We start from the raw sequence: 22,038 nt of genomic DNA on the forward strand, positions 1-22,038 counted from the left end.
GCACAGATGGCTACAATTGTCTCTCTCCATTTAACACTACTGAGCTCAGTCAGTTTAGTGATTGAGCTCAATACATTTATCTTAATTTTTTCCTGAATTGCTAGATTTATGAATCCAACTATGGATATAATTCTGGTTCTCTACAACATTATCATTTGGAAGTTCTAAATTAAAGTCAGGAAAGCAGATCCACCCTGCTAATAATAAACTACTGCTTTTTTTTTTAACAGCACATGTCCACATATGCTGAATCAGAGGTGGGATTCATTTACCTTCCCTACCAGTTCATAAATGTGAGCACACGCGTGTGGCCTTACCAAGGTATTATAAAGTGGTATTAACATTTCATGTGATCTTGATTCTATCCCTCTGTTTATGTAGCCTAGAACTGTGTTGGCTTTTTTGGCAGTTTCTGCACACTGCTGGCTTATACTGTGTTTCCTGGAAAATAAGACCCTGTCTTATATTTTTTTGAACCCTGAAATAAGCGCTTGGCCTTATTGCCATGCGCTCAAAAGCCCGATTGGGCTTATTATGAGGGGATGTCTTATTTTTGGGAAAACAGGGGATTTAAATGGTTGTCCACTAGGACTCAAGATCCATCTCACAGTTACTACTATTGAGCAAGGTACCACATACACCAGTGATGGCAACCCTTTTCGGCACCGAGTGCCCAAACCAGAAAGTGCATGCATATGTGTGCATCTGCATGTGCCAGAGCGCCAGAAATCTGAAGATCAGCTGGCCGGTGTGCATGCCTGTTTTGGGGGCATTTTTGGCCATTTTTGGGCTGTTTTTAGGCTGTTTTTTGGACCATTTTCAGGCTGTTTTTTCAGACCACTTTCAGGCTGTTTTTCAGTGCTCTGGCGCCCATGAAGACCAGCTGGCCATGCACATGTATGTGCTGGAAACCAGAAGAGTAGCACGTGATGGCGTGTGTGCCGACAGAGGGCTCTGTGTGCCACCTTTGGCACGCGTGCCATAGGTTTGCCATCACGGACATATACTGTACCTTTGCATTTTGTTTTTCTTGCCTAAATGTAGAACCTTTCTTTTTTCACCATTGAATTTCATTTTGTTAGATAGTGCCCAATGTTCAAGTCTGTCAAGATCCTTCTCTATTTTAAGCCTATCTTCTGGAGTGTTGGCTATTCCTGCTAGCTTGGTGTCATCTGCAAATTTGATGAGATCCCCATCTATCCCTTTATCCAAATCATTGATGATGTTGAACAGTACTGGGCCTAAAACAGAGCCTTGTGATACCCCACTGCATACTTCCCTCCATGTAGATGCAGTTCCATTGAGGACTACACATTGAGTGCAGTTGGTCAGCCAGTTACAAATCCATCTGGTGGTGATGCTGTCTAATCCACATTTTTCTACTTTATCTAGTAGTAGGTTATGGTCTACTTTATCAAATGCCTTACTGAAGTGCAAGTAAATTATATTGACAGCATTCTTCTGGTCCACTAATTTTGTCACTTTCTCAAAGAATGCAATAAGATTAGTCTGGCATGATCTGTTTTTGACAAACCCATTTTAGATTTTGGTTATTAATTTGTTTGCTTCTAGGTGTTCGCTGATTCGTTGCTTGATTATCTTTTTCAGAATCTTTCCTGGTATTGAGGTCAAGCTGATAGTTCTGTAGTTTCCTGGATCTATTTTTTTTCCTTTTTTGAAGATGGGAACTACATTAGCCCTTTTCCAGTCCTCTGGCAGTTTCCCTGTGCTCCAAGATCTTTGAAAGATATAGTTCAGTGGTTCTGATACCTCATCTGCCAGTTCCTTCAGAACCTTGGGGTGTAGTCCATCTGGTCCTGGTGATTTGAACTCGTCTAGGATAGACAGGTGCTCACTTACAATTTTCTTCTCTATTTTAACTTGGTGTTCTTAGTCTATTTTTTATGATGCTGTTTTTGATAAGTTGGACGGTTTTTTCCCTTTGTGTAAAGACAGATGCAAAAAATGAGTTAAATAGTTCTGCATTCTCCCTATTGCTTGTCACCTTCTTGCCACTTTCTCCCAGCAATGGACCAATTGTTTCCTTGACTTTGTTTTTTAATGCCGATTTTCAGGGACACTGTGGCATCGTCCAGACATGGGTTGCTTCAGTCAGATCTGCTGTTGGCTAAGTCATAGATTTTTGACCACGCCCCTGCTCCTCCCTTTCAGGCTCAGTTTTGGCGAAGACAAGCCACAAGAAAGATCTCCAACAGGAACCAACACCATTAGAGATAGGGACCAGTCCAATGCAGCAACTGGAATAATAAACTTCTTGGACATTAGAGAAAGTCAAGTACAGGCCCTGAGACAGAGGGAGGGGCTGGACGATGCCACAGGGTCCCTGAAAATCGGCATTTAAGGTAAGACCAATGCCTATTTTCCAGTGAAGGCTGTAGCATCGTCCAGACATGGGACATACCAAAGTTTTGGCAGTCCTAAGGGCGGGATGCCAAAGGGCCTGGAAAGACCCCGGCTTGATGCACCTGTTGTAATACCCTCCTGCCAAATGAAGCTTCTGCCAAAGCGAAAATGTCCAATTTATAATGGTGAATAAATGGTGAAGGAGTGGACCAGGTGGCTGCCCTGCAGACCTCCTCAAGGGAGGCTTGAGTTTTCCAGGCCACTGAAGTAGCTGCACTCCACATGGAGTGAGCAGTATACATCTGGGAACAGGAAACGCCTGGGCATGATATGCTGAGGCAATGCAAGCTCTGATCCAGTGACCAATTGTCATAGAGGAGACCTTATACCCTAATGAATTTAGGAGAAATGAAACAAATAAGGCCTCAGATTTTCTGTAAGGGGCTATTCTCTTAATGTAGATTTTGAGAGCCCTCCGCACATCTAAAGTGTGCCACCTCCGCTCCAAGTCATGAGATGGCCTTGGACAAAAATTAGGGAGAATAACCTCCTGAGCCCTGAACCTCCTGAAAAAAGGAATTCACTTTTGGGATAAAGGAAGGGTCCAGGCGTAAGACAACAGTATCTGGTCAGAAAACACAGAGATCTTCTCTAGCAGAAAGTGCTGCCAGCTCAGATATGTGTCGAACTGACGTTATGGCCACAAGAAAGGCTACTTTCAGAGTGAGGAAGCGGAGGTGGACAATTCAGAGAGGCTCAAAGGGGGCCCCAGTTAATGCCTTAAGTACCTTGGTCAAATCCCAAGTGGGGTACCTATGTATTGCAGAGGGCCGTAAGTGACTGGCGCTTCTTAGAATTTTTTAAATAACTGGGTAATGAGTAAGGGGCATCCCAGTGGTACTGGACAAGGCTGTAGAGATGGCTGCCACATGCCTCCTAAGGATGCTATGGGTCAGGCCGCGGTCTAAGCCATTCTGAAAGAATTCAAGTATCTGAGGAGCGGAAGCTGAAAGTGGGTTGATCTGGCGGGAGTTACACCACCTATAAAAGGTTAACCAGGTGGTGTTGTAAAGCCTGACTGTGGACCTATGTCTGCAGGCTTGCACGGTGTGGATAAACCTATCAGAATAATTATCTCGTCTTAGAAGGACCCTTTCAAGGGCCAGGCAGTCAGTTGGAGCCACTGAGGTTCCGGATGAATCAGGTCCCCCTGGCGCAGAATGACCTGATCTGATGGAATCTTCCAAGATTGTGATATGGAGAGGCTGACCAGATCCACAAATCATGGGTGATGTGGCCAATGGGGAGCCACCAGGATGATCTCCGCCCTGTCGGTGATGACTTTCCAAAGCAGGGCCTGTATTCCACCTACTATTGAGGAATGGACATTAAAAGTTGTGCATTTGGCGGAAATGGCAAAAATTTCATCATACCTTAAAGACCATTCAAATGAGTGATATATATCGGATTGGACAAAATGGATTGATTACATACAGAAGAAGTATCCGAATAAGAAGATTCATATAGCTTATGAATAAAATAATATTAAGTAGTTTATGTTTGTTTTTTCTGAGTTATAAGGAGTTAAGGACCTAGGGAGAACATGAAATGTAATAATTTGTTAGCACATTTTAGTTCTTGGTTTGTGAATGCTATACCCTGTGCTCGTTCTGGGAAGTCTAGGGAGAGGGGTGGGGGGAGGGAGGGGAAGGGGAGGGGGGTTGAGGGGGGAAGGGGGGTGAAAATGTTTGTACTTTTCATAAAACTTTTCAATAAAAAACAAAAAAACAAAAAAACAAAGCAGGGCCTGTATTAGGGGTAGTGTAGAAAAGGCGTAGTGAAGACCGGGTAGCCATTTGAGCTGGAGGGCATTGACCCCCTCCGCCTCTGGTGTCGGGAACCTTGAGAAGAATAGAGGAAGTTGGTTGTTCAAGTTAATTGCGAATAGGTCGATGGTCGGAGTCCCGAACTTGTTGCATATTTTTAGGAATATGTCTGGGTGGAGCTGCCACTCAGCGTTGTACACCTGAGTCCTGCTGAGAAAATCTGCGTGGATGTTCTCCATCCCCGCTATGTGGTCCGCTCGAATGAATAGGAGATGTTGCTCGGCCCACTTGCCAAGTCGAAATGATTCCTCCATGAGTTGCCTCGAACGAGTCCCCCCTTGACGATTGACGTGTGCCTTTGTGGCAATGTTGCCTGTCAATACCAGGACATGGTGGTTTTGTATATTCCGTTGAAAATGCCTGAGGGCTAGGTGAATGGCCTTCAACTCTAGCCAATTGATAGGGTTGGATAGCTCTTTGGCTGATCAACACCCTTGCGCTACCTGCGATTCGAGATGGGCTCCCCAGCCGGACTGGCTGGCATCTGTGGTGAGCACGAGTCTGTCGTGATCTGCAAAAAGACATCCCTTGTCTAGAGAAGGCAATGTCCACCAATGCAACAATTACCTGACTGAAAGAGGGACTCTGACCATGGTCATGGTGTGAGCCTGATGCTTTCGCTGAAAAGAAAGCAGGAACCACTGTATATGTCGAGCATGAAGGCGCGCCCAGGGAATCATCTGAACACATGAGACCATCTTGCCTAGGAGTTTGGACAAAGTGGCCAGGGGAACTGATGGGTTCCTGTGAATTTGGGTCACCAATTCCTGTATGTCGGCTGCTCTCTGCACCAAATCAATGATGGCGCCGAGATGGACAATTCTGTTGACCGGAACTAACTGGCTTTTCTTGTAGTTGACCAAGAACTTGTGATCGTTCAAGGTCCAAATTGTGAGATTCAGATCCCTTAAGGCTTGGTCGTAAGAATGAGCCTGACTTAGAATATCATCCAGGTATGCCTGAAGCCTGACCAGTTTCAGTCTTAGATGGGCTGCTACAACCGCCAGGACCTTTGTGAAACACCTTGGGGCCAAGGCTAGTCCAAAGGGAAGAGTCCGGTATTGCAGATGTTTGCCTGCGTAGCTGAAGCGCAGGTACTTTCGATGGGCTGGCAGAATGGGAATGTGAAGGTAAGCCTCCATGAGATCTATAGAAACTAGAAAATCGTTGGGACGAATCCCTTGAAGGATAGAGGTTAGGGAACACATTTTGAATCTGCGGTAGACTATGTATGAATTGTGGGACTTTAGATCTAGAATTGCTCTCCAACCCCCTGAATGCTTTGGAAGCATGAAAAGGATGGAGTAATAGCCCTGCTTCCACTGACTTTGTGGAACCTCCTCTATAGCATGAATCTGAAGGAGGTGTTGAACAGCTTGTTCCATCAGCTGTCATCTGGTCTTGCTTTTTGAAGAAGAGTATTGAATGAAGAGGTTCGGAGGCTGGGAGAGAAATTCTAGAGGGAGGCTGAATTTTACTACCAAGAGGACCCAAAGATCTGGGGTTGAGCTTTCCCACCTGTCCGCAAAGAGGGCCAGGTGGCCTCCAATGGGAGGGCAGTGAGTCCTTTACAACAGCGGGATTGGCGGTAGCCAGAGCCATGAAAGGATCGCTTAGACTGCGGGAATTGTTTGGGCCTGTCCCGAAAGGATTGACTGTCCGATGACTGGTTCGACCCCTGAAGGTAAACCTGATGGGAGGGGCTTTCCTGGGAATAGGCACGGAAGGACATCTTCCTGTAGAATGGGAAAGTTCTTTATCAGCATGTCTAGTCGCTGAAGACAGAATTTTCCGCTTGTCACGTGTCTCAATGAGAAGAGGTTCAAGCGACTCACTGAACAATGTGGAAAGTGCAATGAGTGACCTTGCAACTCTCCACCAGAAGAAACTCTGTTGGTGGTATAAGAGGTTTAAGACTAAAATTGCCTTCCAAACCTCTCCTCTGAAAAAATTTAAATTGCGTTAAAAACTGCTGCAGCATTTCAAAGGGCCGCTCTACAGCTGATCGTCGGTATTTGCTATGCTGAGGGTGGCTGCGGCTGAAAAGAGCAATCCTGGAACTGCTGCCAGGTTTTGCTGTTTAAATATTGGTGGTACAGCGTTCTGAGCCCCTGCGCCTTCGTTGGTGGTATAGGGCTTCAAAGAGCCTCACCAAAAAGAAAGAAAGATCACTCGAAGGGAGCTTCCAAAATGGCGGCTGCCAGGAGCAAAGAAGGAGCCTGGTAGATCAGGCTGCTCCAAAGAGACTGGGTAGACCAGTAGGCTCCAATAGCTAAATAGTCTGGTAGACCGGTACCCTTGGAAAAATAAATTTAGAAAAATAAAAATAAAAGGTCAAAAAATTTACAATTAGCAAAGGGAATCGAACAGATCTGCAGATGTTTCTCTCAGGCCAACTGAGTCGAAACTGGGCCTGAAAGGGAGGAGCAAGGGGCGTGGTCAAAAAACTATGACTCAGCCAACAGCAGATCTGACTGAAGCAACCATGTCTGGACGATGCCACAGTCTTCACTGGAAAAGATGTTGGAAGAAGCTTTTTTTTTTTTTGTTGTTGTTATTTTTTATTTTTGTTGCAAGACTTTGTTCATTGTGAGCCTTGGCTTTCCTCACTTCATCTTTGTAGGCCCGGGCTATTTGTTGATATTCTGCCTTAGTTATGTGCCCCTTTCCACTTTTTATACTTGTTCTTTTTGTCTTTCAATTTGCCAGAGAGTTCTTTATGCAGCCATGCTGGTTTCTTTTGAGAGCTGTTATTTTTCTTCTTCGTTGGCATTGTGCTAGACTGGGTTTTTATAATCTCACTTTTCAAAATTTCCCAAGCTTCTTGAGTTGTTTTCCCCTTGTGGATTCTCATCCATAGAATCCTTCCCAAGCTCTCTCTAAGTTTATTGAAATTAGCTCTCTTAAAGTCCAAGACTCTAGTTTGACTAGTTATTTAAACTCTCATCTTCCGAAAAGGCTATAGATATAAAAAGTTAAGATTGTCAGAATAACATAATTTTGTGATTAATGTTTTTATATAACTTCTTTTATTAGCTTAATTAGTTGATATTCTCTATGCATTAAATAAAACTGCAATTAGAAAAAGCATATTAAATGTATTAATATATTAAAACACCATAGTACTTTTTGGTATGCTAAAGGATAGGACTGAGTAGTGGTCTTAAGGTTTTAGTTCTGCTGTCCGATTTTCATCAGTGCAGAATTGTGTTTTACCCTCCTAAGAAATACACCCAGATAATATCACTTGAGGCATGGTGTGAGGTGCTGTTCATTTATTTTGGTCACAGTGTTGATATATAATAGGGTAAGAGATAGATAACATTTTCAGCTTGCTCAGGAAAATGGAGGACCACATTTTCCTGAGCCTGACAAACTTCAAAATAATATTACATATTTCTTGATTAACTTTTAAAAGGTCAGGCTGGATATTCTCGGATAAATTATGTCTAATCCATAGCTGTGAATAGGTAGGTAATACAGTGAACAGATTTCCAGAGTTTAAATGTCTCTTGCAAATTGATTTAAGATTCACAGGCCCAGTCAACTTAGGAAATACATTAGGCTAATACCACAGGTATCTAGGACACACAATAGAACAATCCTTTCATTCTTAGCCACTGCTTGGTAGGTATGTTGAAGAACTACTACAATTATATAAGCTTGTCTCATAATAACCTGATTGTTCTTTGTGTTGCAAGCACATGGTTGCTTTGATAGTTCGTGGAATCTGTTTAGTTTCTTATTGTAATCTTGTCTGACATAGTAGTAAGAAAGAAAAAGATGCATGTAAAGAGGTTATTGCCTGGAATTCACAAAGAAGTAGCTTTGAACCATACTAATGTGGTTTTGAATTATTATGTAGAAGAAATAAGGAGCCTTAAGAATAAGTGGCAGACAATAAAGCTGGGTAGCTTTGGCAAATGCTGCAGAAAATCCCCTAGAATTTGCCAGAAGTGACCATCCTGCAGCCTTTGGGCATGCTATGCAGGCTTTCTGCTGGTGGGCACCAAATATGTCTAATCTGAAAAGCATTCCAGACTACTTGCCCAAAGTGTAACACACCTAAGATCTCCCAGACAAGGCCTGGTGGCTCAGCAGACTGATAGCATTGTGATTAACACCAGCTGTCTACAATTACTGTAAGTTTGAATCTCACCAGGCTCAAGATTGACCCAGCCTTCCATCCTTTCTAAGGTAGGTAAATTGAGGACCCAGTTTGTGGGGGCAATAAACTGACTTTGTATAAATATACAAAAGTATGAAGGCTATTGCTAACGCATTGTAAGCTGCCCTGAGTCTCCGGAGAAGGGTGGCATATAAATCAAATAAAAAAAAAAAAAGAAATAAGCAAAAGTGTAAGGCCAGCATTACATTGCCAAATTAAAGCACAGTCAGTAGATTCTTAAAAATGTAAGAGTTTAGTTAGCTCTCATAAGTTTATAAGAACAAGCAGTATTGTGGGAAACTACACATTCTGTTTGCTCAGTGAGCCATGTGCCTATTTAAACTCTAGATAACCAAGCACCCTCTTAGCTTAACAGATGTATAGTTAACTTACTGCTGACAAATAATTACTCCCAAGGAACTTGGCATTTCTTCAGTATTCAGACCACTTCATCATTCTCTCCCCTTTGCTCTGGTTTAGATTCCAGCAGCGTGGATGAAAAGATTCTGGATCAAGAGGTTTACTGTGGGCATCTGAATTCAACTTCTTTTTTATTCTAAGTTGGGGGGGGGATCATTGAAAAATATTTAAAATATGGGCTTTGGATAAACCTAGGTAGATAATTTGGAAGAGCTGAGAGCTACAATAGGCAGGTTACAATGCATAATGGACAGGTCTTTCCCACATATACATTTCTTTTTCCAAGTTTTAGGAAGAGTGGAATGTTTCATTTTTAAAATCTGTGCTAACCATATTTAATAACTTACAGGATAGCTTTTGTATTTTAAGCCTTAAAAAGATAGAAAATTGGATTGCATATTTTACTAATTGTACTGTGACACATGTGCATTTGGGAAAAGTTCCTCTATCAAAAAGCAACCTCATAAATATTTCTCTTGAAATAGAAAGTTCAGTGCAATTTTCAGGTGGAAAATTAGCTCCTGCTAGTGAAAATATTTTAAATTAAGAGTAAATACTGCAGTATCCCAAATTTTACTTCTAATGACAGTGTTATTTGCTTAGTCAATGCAATGTCTGAATAATCCATACAATATCCTTGTTGTTGCTGTCATTATTAAAGAATACTAAACAATGCCTATGACTTCTTGACCAAAACTCTTATTTACATAAGCCAGTTTGTTTAAAGATTTTCTAACTGCTTTAAAAGAACAATGCTGTATATAGCTTCTTTGCTCATAAAGATAAGCTTTGTTGTTTTAAAATCTCCATCTTCCTGTTTTGGTTGTACTCCCTCTATTTATAGATAGAAGCAGCATTGTTCTGTGAATCCTTTTTTTAAATATAGGAAACCATCTCCCTAATGCAAATAACAAATGAAAATTGCAATGGCTCCTATTATAATAAAATTTTATTGTCTCAAAAAAAGATTGAGATTGGACAACAGAAAAAGCATATCCAGCTCTCCTATGGGAAGTAGCAATTTTTTAAAAAAAAATCAATTTATTTCCTATGTTTCTACTTTTTTGCAATAGCATGATTTTAACTGGACGAACAGACCCTTTATGAATGTTTACGAATTATTGTAGAGAATTTTCAGATATTATGAGCAAAACAATATAAAACATGGAAAATTCTTCCTTGACCATTAGCAGCATATCAACATCCAAAATATATTGCAAAATGAAGTCCATATATTCATGAACTGAAATGAAAAAATTGGTGAGTCCCAGGGAAGGCCCAATTATTAAATGTCAAAAGACGGAGTATTTTGAAGATAACAATATATATTTGGACAGTGCATTGTAAACAAATCGCAACTGCATTTTTCTCATATATTCAGGCATTTCCAATCAAACTGATTTGTTTACACTAACTTATATTTATGTATAATTTTTATTGAGTATAAATATTAAAAGACATAACATAACATATACACAACAAACATTTATACAACATATACACAAAAAATTGTTTTCTTAAGCACTTTTTCAAAGTGATATTCTACAATTCTACTTATATTTCTTCACCTCTCCTTAATCTTAATCTAATAACATTTTTTTTAAAATCGGTAATATTTCCCCCTATATTTTTTGTGTATTTCTCATTTTTAACCAATTATACCAATTATTCCATATTTTGTAATAATCTGATTCTTCTCTTTCTTGTATTTCTTTGGTTAACCTATCCATTTCAGCACATTCTAAGATTTTTTCTATTACTTCTGTTTCATTTGGTGTTTTTTCTTGCTTCCAATTTTTTGCATAAGTTATTCTTGCAGCTGTTAGTATGTGAATTGTGAGATATTTGATATCTTTAGGATATGATTTGTTAAAAATTCCTAATAAAAATGTTTCTGGTTCTTTTTCTATCTGTGTTTCTGTTATTTGTTCCAACCATTTTTTAATGTTAGACCAAAATTTCTTTACTGCCGGGCATGTCCACCATAAATGATAGAAGGTCCCTTGTGTCTTTTTACACTTCCAACAAGTCGGGCTATTTTTAGGCTGTATTTTTGCCAATCTGGTTGGAGACATGTGCCACCTATAAAACATTTTCAGTTGGTTTGCCTTGTACGCCGCTGCTTTCGTTAATTTTATGTTTACCTGCCAGAGCTATTCTCATTTTTCCAAAAGTATTGTATGTTTGATGTTTTGAGCCCACTTAATAGTTTCTTTGACTGTCTCTTCTTCCAATTTATAGCGTAGAAGAAATTTGTAGATTCTACTAATTAATTTGTTTTCTGAGTGTAATATAATTTTATCTATTTCTTGTTTTTGGTTATAAATTTCATATGTTTTTATATGTTCTCTGTATTTAGATTATATATGAGTGTAAGTCCACCAGTCTATTTCTCTGTGTAAGTCTGTCTCCAATTGTTGTTTTGTCTTTAATTTGCCTTGATAGTCAATTATATCTTTATATCTAATTATTTTTGTCTGTTAGATTTGGGTGTCTAATTGATTCTACTGGTGATAACCAATTTGGTATCTTCATATAATGTTGTTTTTTAATTTTAAGCCAAATTTGTAGTAATGAGTTTCTTATTGTGTGTCTTTTAAAATATGAATGTGTTTTGTATTTTTCATCCCACATAAAGGAGTGCCAGCCAATTTGGAGTTCGTGTCCCTAAATTGTTAAAGTTCTAGAGTCCTTTAGTTCTATCCAGTCTTTGACCCACGATAGTATTGCTGCTTGATAGTATATCTCCCATTCAGGGAGTGCAGCTCCTCCTCTATCTTTTGTATCCTCAAGCAGCTTAAATTTTATTTGTGGCCTTTTCCCTTGCCATATAAATTTAGATATTATTTTATTCAGCTTTTCAAAAAACGATTTATCTATTTTTATTGGGGTAACCTGAAACAAATATAAAAATTTAGGTAGAATAGTCATTTTGATGGCTGAAATTCTTCCTAGGAGTGAGATATGTAAATGTTGCCATTTTTCTAAATCTTTCTTTGTTTTAGTAGTTTATCATAATTATTTTCTTTAATTGCTGATGTTCTTGTGGATAATCAGATTCCTAGATATTTTATTTTTGTTGTTGTTTGAATTTGTATATTATCAGTCAATTCTTTTGTTTGAGTTTCCGTAAGGTTTTTTACAATTAGTTTCGATTTACTTTTATTGATTTTTAGTCCGGCCACTTCTCCAAATTCTTCTATTTTTTAAAACAGATTAGGTATAGATTCCATAGGATTTTCTATCAAAAACACTAAGTCATCAGCAAAGGCCTGGGCTTTGTATTCTTTTCTATTGATCTTTAAACCTTCAATTCCTTGATCTTCTGTTTTTTTTCAGCAGGATTTCCAATGATAGCATGTACAGTAAGGGAGAGAGTGGGCAGCCTTGTCTGACTCCTTTTGTTATATTAAATTTATCTGTTATGTCATCATTCATAATTATCTTTGCTGATTGGTTGGTATAGATTTCTGCTATAATTTTTCCAAATTTTTCCCCAATTTGCATATTTTGTAATTGTTCAATCATAAATTTCCAATTTTGGTTATCGAAAGCTTTTTGGGCGTCAAGAAAAACCAACGCAGCCTGCTTCTCCGGATGTGATTCATAGTATTCTAGAGTATTAAGTACTATTCTCATATTGTTCTTTATTTGGCGTCCCGGCAGAAATCCATTTTGGTCTGGGTGTATATATGTATTTAGTACTGATTTAATCCTTTCGGCCAAAATTGCTGCAAATATTTTGTAGTCGGCATTCAATAATGGAATAGGTCTGTAGTTTTGAATTAACTGGAGGTCTGTATCTTCTTTTGGGATGATTGTTATTATCGCTTCTGTCCATGATTTTGGTATTTTGGCTTTCTCCATGGCTTCATTGTATAATCGCAACATATTTTCTCCCAATACTTCTTGCATTGTTTTATATATTTCTAGCGGTAGCCCATCGGGTCCTGGTGTTTTATTATTTTTTTGCTTTTTCAGTACTTCATCTAATTCTAATTTAGTTATTGGCCTATTGAGGATTTCTCTTTGTTCTTCTGTGATTTTTGGCATTCCAGATTTTCCTATGTACTGTTTTATCTTGTCTTCCTCTATTTCTTCTTGATTATATAAATTCGCATAAAATTTCTTAATTTCTTTTTTGGCCTCTTTACTATGCTGGATTTCCCCTTTATCGTCTCTCAGTTGGTATATCGTTCTTTTCTGTTCTTTTTTCAGTTTATAGGCTAGCCATCTGCCCGTTTTTGCGTATTCGGAATAGTTTTGTTTCGCCATTTTTATTTTTTGGGCTAGTTCTGTTTGGTTTATCAAATTCAATTTATGTTTAGTCCAGATTTTCCATTCTTCCTTTATTATTTTGTCCTTTTCCTGGAGTTTTTGTTCTATTTGTTTTAGGTCTTTCTCTAATTTCTCTAATTGTTTTTTCTTCTCTTTATTTTTTTTCCTCGTATATGCTATTACTAGGCCCCTTATATATGCTTTTAGGGTATCCCATGTATTTTGTAAAGAGGTTTCCTCTATTTTATTTATCTGAAAGAATATTTTTATTTCTTTTTCTAACATCAAATTAAATTCTTTTTCTTTACATATTCTTTGATTCATCGTCCATCTCTTACGTCTTCTTTCCCCTTTCCAGTTTATGAATAGTGGATTATGATCTGCCCATTGGTTTGTGCCTATCTCAATTTTTTCTACCTCTACTTTGATATTTGGGGTCATCCATACCATGTCCAATCTTGACGAGGAATTATGCGGATGGGAGTAAAAAGTATATTGGGCCTCCTCTTCATGTGTTTCCCTCCATACATCTGCCAAGTTTAGTTCTTCAGCCATAGTAAAGAATTCTTTTGGAAGTATTTCTTTTTTCCTTTGTTTTTTTTTAATCAGTTTTGTAGTCCTTATTTGCATTTACTATTGCATTGTAATCCCCTATTATACAAATATCGTCATATTCTAATGCTAATTTTATGTGTAGCTCTTTAAAAAAAAGTCCTGTAGTTTTTGATTAGGTGCATAAATCACTACAATTAACATTTTCCTCGTTCCTATTTCTAATTCTACCATCATCACTCTACCTTGCTCATCCGTATAAACTAATTTAGATTGTATTTTTTCTTTTACATAAATCACTACTCCTCTTTTCTTCTTTTGGGCCAGGGATGAGTATAGTTTTCCTAGTTTGGGGTTTTCTAGAATTTTATGATAATCTTTTTGAATGTGTACTTCTTGCAGACATATCACATCTGCTTTTAGTTTTCGTAATTTTGTGAAAATTTTATTCCTTTTCTTTGGAGCATTTAAGCCATTAATGTTTACCGAAAAGAGTTTGATTGGTTCTTCCATTGCCTATTGTATCTGTCTTTCTGTGTTTCTTGTTTCCATCCATGCCTTTGCTTTTGCGCCTTCTCTCTCTTTTTCTTGCCTCTATCTTATTTCTTTTTCTTGATTTGTTTCTACTGGTTCTTCTTCTTGACTTCTACTATCTGTTTCCTCCTTGCTTTCCTGTTCTTCTTCTAGTCTAAAGTGTGTGTTATGAAATTATCTTCTTTTTCTAGAGTATCTATTTTATATTTTTTATCTTCCCACGTAATTAAGATCCCCTCTATTGCAACCATCTGTACATTATCTTATACTTGATCAATAATTGTGTTAGGAACTGATATTGTTGTCATAAGTTTCTTATTCTTTGGGGTATCTGTTTTAGAATTATCATTTCTTTATTGTTATAGGTCACTGTTTCTTCTCTAGAGTTCTTGTAGACTTCATCTCGAATAGATCTTTTTGAAAATTTGACATGGACTTCTCTCTGTGTCTTCTTATATAGTATGTTTGTACATGGTAGGTTTCTTCCAATTGTCCTTTTATTTCCTTTTGATCTTTTTGTGTCATTCCTGCAATAATCTCCACCATCTTTCCTTCTAATTCCTCATTTTTTTCTTCCGGTATATTTTGGAATCACAGAAAGTATGAGGCCTTTTCCATTTCAAGCATAGCCAAGGAGTCTGACATTTCTTTATTTAGTTGTATAGTTTTTTGTTTCATTGCTTCTACTTTTAATTCCACATGATCTATTTTTGTTTCCGTTTTCCTAATTCTCTGTTCGTTTTCTGCTATAGAATTTTGAATACCCCCAATTTTATCATTCATGGTCTTAATATCCTCCCTAACTTCTCCTATTTCATTTCTAATCTCTGCGTGGAACGTTCTCATTTCTTCCTGGTTTTCTATTTTTTCTTGTGTTTGGAGCAGTGTTTCCTGGATCTTTTGAAATGTGTCTTGTATTACATTTGGTGCCATTTCTAGTTTTTCTTTTTCTTTCCCCATCATGCTATCTATTGTTTTTTGTTGTAAAGGGGAGGGAGTCATTACTGTCGTATTTGTTGTAGGTTTTCCCCGTTTTTGTTATGGTGGATATTGTAGACATTTTCAATATTTGTGTAAAGCTTTCCAACCTTAACATCAATTTTTAGGTTATTCCTTAGTATTCTTTTCCCCTCCACATACCGCTTATACTCCACACAACTTATTTATATTGTATTATATTGCCAATTACGCCACTTAAGCAGTTAATTCCTACTCACAATACAAATCAATTTACTTATAGTTATTTCATCAGTCAAGGTTTTTAGTTTTGGTTTTCTTAATTTTCTAATTAGCAATCTTTTCAATCACTCCCTTTATCAGTCTATCTCAAACATACAGTCAACTCCTTTGCTATTTTGTATTAAAGTTCCAATCATTCACTTTAACAATAATTCCTTATCTCTCTTTTTTTTTACCTCTTTTTGTAATTTCACAATACAATTTATAGCTATAAGAATATTGTTACTTATATATTTCTTTTAAATGTTAAACGTATTGGCTAATTAAACAGTTCAAAATTAATAATTCACTTCCCTCTTAACTTAATTTTTATTTCTTTGGTCTTTTGTTTGTCTTCTTCTCTTACCTCTCTCCTTCAGTTCTTTTACAGTCATAAAAATGCGATCTGTGTCCATCTCAGTCTTTTTTACTTGTCCCAATAATCGACTCTCTGCATTCAATTTTCAAATCTTTTTAAACTTGTTATTATTATCCAAATTTATTTATAAATCCAAAGTCCAAACAAGTCTTTTGTGTCCACAAACTTCGCCACTTAGTCCTTAGTCCTTTCACTCCACTTCCGGTATTTCAGCCTCTGCACTCAGTTTTCCAATCTTTTTGGGTTTAAATCAATTGTAACTCCCGAATTCAAATGGATTGTCTATATTCACAGAATCCACAAACTGCTCCCTCTGCTCACGTGTAAAAATCTGCTCTCACACCACTTCCTTCGTCTTTTTCAAGCGCTATTTCTCCTTCTCTTATATTTGCTTAGTCATTCTATGGGTTCTTTCTCTTCTGCGCTGTAATTATTTCCTTTTTTTTTCTTTTCCTCTTGTACTGCCGCTGTTGTAACTTCACTTGTCTTCCTCTGTTTCGATCGCGCTTCTCCTGTTTACTGCCTCTATTGTAGGTGATCTATCTGACTATCACTCGAATTTGCTTCCACTATTTGCTTCAATCTGGGCGGGCGCCATCACTCCTGTCTGCCGAAAAAGCCGACTTCTTCTCCACCAATTTAATAGATTAATCACTCAACCTCCCTGATGACAGCGCAACACCAGGGGGCTTCGCAAACTCCCTTCATTTCCCGATCCCTCCGAGTTCGGGAATGCTCTTAAAGAGCAATTAATGAGGAAATTTGGGTATCAGAGACGGAGCCTCCGTTTCCTTACCCGTTCGTGATGACGTCACTGCCGGACTACACTAACTTATAATTTAGCATGATGGGTTAACTCAGTCACTATTCCATAACTCTTAGCTAAAACAAGAAAATGGCTTGAGGTGTGAACCAGCCAATGGCAAGATTTGTATTAAGAAGATGCATAAAATGTCCAATACCATCTTCTGTTAGCCTACTTGTGCCACTAACATTTTCAACTTGGTGACATCAAGTTCTGTTAGACTGCAATTATTGTAACTTCCATCTCTACCAGATACCAAAAAGACAGTTGAAACGCTAGTCATGAAAAAACAGAGCAACTCCTTGTGTAAAACAATATTGTTTTATAGAGTTATGTGAGTTCAGTTCATTACTTGTCCATAGAATTCATTAGATGTATTTGGGTAGATTACTCTTTTTAAACCAAATTCACCCACCTCATAGTTACTGTAAGCATAAAATTAGAGGAGATTCTCAGATATTGCTCCTTAAGCTTTCAAGAGAAAAGACAGGAAACAACTATAGTAAACAATGATACAATTAATAGCAGGCATGAAAATAATCAGCTTTGGGGGCCTTCCTGTTTTAGTCAGTCTTGCTAACATGCATGTAAACAACTAAAAGGCAGCTGAGTTTAGTCATTTAAGTTTTCCACTGGACTACAGAGATCCGAATTCAAGTTCTCATGAGAACAGCAATGCCAGATCAGGCCAAGGCTATATTAATCCAATTATTATAAATATGATAATTATTATTTTATTTATGCAATATTAAAATAATTATTGATGTCAATGTTGACATCAAAACTAATTTAAATGATACTAGAATAGATGGGTCAAACTGCTTAGTCAACTTATGAAAATGAACATTCTAGAATTTCAATCTGCTTTTAGAGTATAGCTGGCTGGGCAATCTCCAAAGTCTATATACTCACGTCTGCACTATTTCACTGATCATACAAGAAAACATTTCAGTGGTACATTTAATACACAATTTTATTAGCAAGAATAAAAGTCAATGTGCTATTAAAATAGAATATTCAATACTTTACATCTATACAAGCGCATGTCATAAATTAGCAATAGAATCTGGTACAAAAATTTTAAAAATGTTCCATCATTTCTCTAAAATGAGAATTAACACTGTTATATAACACATTTCTAGTTGCTAATGTAGGAAGTTTATCCTATAAGAAAGAAAAATAAACACAGCATAAACAAGGCATTTAGTCAATTATATTGATTACTGGATCCCCAGACCTCATCAGGCATTAAAAAAAAACTGTAGAAAAATAGTCAAACACAGTATTATTAAACATAATGTACATCATCTAAATCCCTAAGCTCCTCTTTCTCATTCCAGTATTTAAGCATTATTAATTTACATTGACAAAAACTTCAAATCAGGGTGGATTTGATTTAAATCAAACTGATTTAAATCACGATTTAAATCACGATTTAAATCACTAGTCAGTAAGGCTTGATTTAAATCGTAGTTTTCTACATAAAGACTAATTCTTGCTGGTATAACTTTAATATGCAAGTAGATGAAGATTTTTAGAATAACAACTTTTCATATTAGTTTTTTTATCCCCAGTTTAATAGGTTAATCATTCATATTTGGACAACTTTTCTGTTGTACTTAGGAAGGAGAAAAATAATCATTACCTTAATAATAACAATTTAAATGGATTTATTCAACTGAAACAATAACATTACAGCATATTTGCTTAAACAAACATCCGTGTTTGTTAACTAATTTGGCTAAACAAAATATATATATTTTAAGAAACTTAGACTGTCAGCCCAGACTACACATGAAAAACTTAAATACTGTCCTCTGTAGCTCACTCGTCATCTTCATCTTCTTCTTTGTTCATAATCTGGAAAAGAAAAACAAGCTTTCCTGCTTTATCGGTCCCAAACGATTTCTCAATTTAGAATGAATGAGTCCAAAGGAAGAGAATATTTTTTCAACGCCTGCAGGCTGCAGAAGAAGCTACTGCTGTTAAAAGTGAAATCATTACTTGAACAGTCTCTAAATCCAAGTGCTTAAGTGACTTCCACCAGTTCACTGGTGTGACTTTCTTTAAAATATCTTCAGCAAACATATATTTCTTGAATGGTTCCCCCTTAGCTTTGAAGTTTATTATAGTTGGCATTACAGATGGATGATTGCTGGATACCCATGTCATAGCTAACTCCTCTTCCTCAGCACTTAAGTTTTGACCCTGATACTGGATATTGACAATATTTGCCAAAAAATGAGCTGGAGACAGTACTTGTCCCATTCATTTTTTTAATGCTTGTAATTTAATTCTGTCCATGTGTAGTTTTGTTTTTAAGTGTTCACTCAGTTCCTTCCAAATTTCAACAACATCAGCAATAAAACAGCTATTTTTCTGTATTTTGTTTAAAGCTTCAGAGATGGGTTTCAGGATGCTCAGCATATGTTCAACATTTCTCTTAAACCCAATGTTGAGGATTTTGGCCGTGACAGTGCCATCTATTTTATCTCGATTTTCTTCACAAACTGTCATCAGAATAGGCCAGTTCTTGATATACTGCTCAAAACAGTCCACCACAGAGTTTCATCTAACATCTTGTGGGAGCGTTAGCTTGGTTCCACCCATCCTTTTCAGAGCTGCTGCAGCAAAATGATTGTTACGGAAGTATTTAGCAATTTCAACAACATTAGTCTTTATTTCTGGAACACTTAAGTCTTTGGCTAAGAGGTGCAGCAAATGAGCACTGCAACCATATGTTATTAGCTTTGTATTCCCTTCCTGCTCTTCTAAATTTCTTCTCATCTTGGATACATTTGCAGCATTGTCTGTGACCAAACTGCACTAGACATTTGAATTTTTGTTCACATGTTATAGCTTTTACTGCCACTTCTTGTAAGTATTCTGCTGTGTGTGCATTTCTTGATGTATCAATTGTTTGTGCAAGGAAGACTTTCCCTTCTTCTGTTGTTATACAAGCACATACAATAGGATCATTGTGGACATTACTCCACCCATCAATACTTAGGTTAACAATTCTACCTCCAGAGCTGTTGCACATTGCTCCATTTCTCTGTCATACACTTTATCCAGCAGTTTCCCTACAACATCTGCTCTGCTGGGTGGACTGTATCCTGGCCTCAGTGACTGAACCATATTAATGAAATGTGGGTTCTCAGTCAGACGGAAAGAAGAGTTCGTTGCATAAACAAACTGGGCAATTTTTTCATCAATTAACTCTTTTTCTAATCTGCTAGTTTTTATCACAAATTTATCTATGGTGGTTCCAGGAGGGAAGGGTTTTTTCTTTCTTTTAGGTGATAGTGATATGTGGCTGTGGGTGTCTGATGATGATGATGCTAATGAAGCACTATCCTGGATGGCTAACTCTGAAACTGTAGAACAGGATGATGGTGATCTTGAAGGTGGATAGTTTCCAGAATCCATGAATTCCCCTAAACAAAAAAGTCAATGCTGTTATTTTATTGTTTATACAATTTCTGCTTATTGTACAAGCATTGCCCCAAAAGGAATATTTGCTTTTCTTCATAACTGTACCAAATGACAGTAACATGCAGTAATAATAAGAAATATAATTTTGCTCAAACATGACAGTTCAAGGCAGTCTTTAGAAATATGATTCAATAAAAATGTTTACCAACCTGAAGATCCTGCCTGTTCAAATATGTTTCTTTGGTCATCTTCATCACAGCACTTCTCATGATGTTGCCTCATTCGGGCCACCAGGCCTTGCATTTCTTTGTTGCAGTGTTTGCAGTTTGCACGCATGCCTGCCTTACCGATAGGTAAAGGAACTTCATTAAAATATTGCCAAACTGGGTCTCTTTTACGGCCTGTATGACCTGAGGTTTATCACATTCTTTCCTTGGAGGAAAAAACCTATAATGGCAGACATTATACGTTTTTTCCTCCAAGGAAAGAATGTGATAAACCTCAGGTCATACACACAAAAAGATCCAAAGACTTGTCTGTCTGTGGCTGTGCAGTATTGTGCTCAGAAAGTTTCACTTTCATTTTGTACTGCTTGTCTGCTTGCCCCTTCCTTCTCACACTTAGTTTCACTTTCTTCTTGTACAGATCTATTCCACTCCAAACAATCAGAAAAATATTGTTTCTATTCTATTCACTGAACTTCTTGAAACTTAGCACTGAAGGGGTTGATTCTGTATTCATAGGTTTGTAGAACAATAGGATTAAGGTCTTTTTCTCAACTCTGTTCGTGTTATAACATTTTTGCTGTGAAGAAGAGGCATGTGATCTCTGCTGAGTCAAATTCAGTTTTGAGAACTGCAAAAGTAAACCAAGCATCTGTGATAATATCTTGTAGGCAGAGAAACTGCCCAGTAATCTTACAAAAACCTCTGGAAGAGCATGACATTGTGAATGGATTAATGGAATTTATTTACCAAAAAAATTAAACATATACAGCCTTATTCTACATAATTAAAAAACTAATCTTTATTTCATGATGGAATAACCTTTGGATGGTAATATATTTTCTTCAAAAAGCATTTTATTTAAAAAAATCCGATTTAAATAAAAAAAATCTGATTTTTTTGATTTTTTTTAAAAAAAATCATTGATTTTTATCCACCCTGCTTCAAATGCTTACATTGGACTCCTTACAAAGATCAGAACTGTAGATCTTTGTGATGAGAGTTTGTCCATGTTATCAAGCTGTATGTCTTTATCTATATATATATAAAAGGATCTCTCTGTGTGTGTGTGTGTGTGTGTGTGTGTGTGTGTGTGTGTGTGTGTAAATAACAGATGACTTACTCTCTGGAAACAAATACTGTGGGGGCAAGATACCCCTAACACCTCTCTCTCTCTCTCTGTGTGTACATTCAACCATAACTCTGGAACGGCTCGAGCAATTTCAACCAAACTTGGTACACAGATGATTTACTCTCTGGAAACAAATCCTATGGGGGTAAGACTACTGTATATATTGATAGTTGGGTAATAGGAATGGATTTTCCATATCCTCCTCATTTCTAAGAGATTGAAAAGGCAAATTATATATGGACCATTATAATGAAATTATAGATGACCAGGCTGAGCTTGAGGGAGGGGTCAAGCATGTCATCACTCTCTAGTCCCTTCATGCCATCAAGAAATCTAAGTCCAGCCCACCTTGAATTCCATTCACTCTTATCAAGAGTCCAAAATGATTGCCAATTCATTTTGACTGTTAGCAATTCAGATTCTTGTATGGTACAAAGTAGGCAGAATAACTGTACAAACCCATCCAGTATCCTTTTATATTCCCACTCCCACCCAAATATAACCATAAAATTGACAGGCCCAACATAATAATGACCAAAATTGGTACCTTAATGCTTATATAAAAGCTTCTAAATCAGTCAGGCAACATTATAAAATCACTAACCATACCTGCAGTTCTCAATACCAAAATAATGCTTTTTAA

The 22,038-nt window shown here is 37.3% G+C and overlaps 1 protein-coding gene and 1 long non-coding RNA gene across 10 annotated transcripts in view; one reads left to right on the top strand and one right to left on the bottom strand.

Annotated features, from left to right (window-relative positions):
• LOC148114278 (uncharacterized) overlaps nt 1–22,038 on the top strand; it is a 47,535-nt gene that overhangs the window by 9,955 nt on the left and 15,542 nt on the right. For 8 of the 9 annotated variants that reach the window (XR_015734273.1, XR_015734267.1, XR_015734266.1 and 5 more), the window contains one exon: nt 231–321. This is a non-coding gene — a long non-coding RNA (uncharacterized LOC148114278). Of the gene's footprint in view, nt 1–230; nt 322–8,898; nt 9,019–22,038 lie in introns of those variants that run through there. The other variant, XR_015734271.1, reaches the window with a different exon arrangement.
• Nucleotides 1–22,038, bottom strand: part of CMTM8 (CKLF like MARVEL transmembrane domain containing 8) — a 51,983-nt gene that overhangs the window by 4,943 nt on the left and 25,002 nt on the right. The window lies entirely within an intron of this gene.

Source organism: Pantherophis guttatus, chromosome 4, assembly GCF_059756535.1.
Source record: "Pantherophis guttatus breed Tessera chromosome 4, ASM5975653v1, whole genome shotgun sequence".
Lineage (NCBI taxonomy): Eukaryota > Metazoa > Chordata > Lepidosauria > Squamata > Colubridae > Pantherophis > Pantherophis guttatus.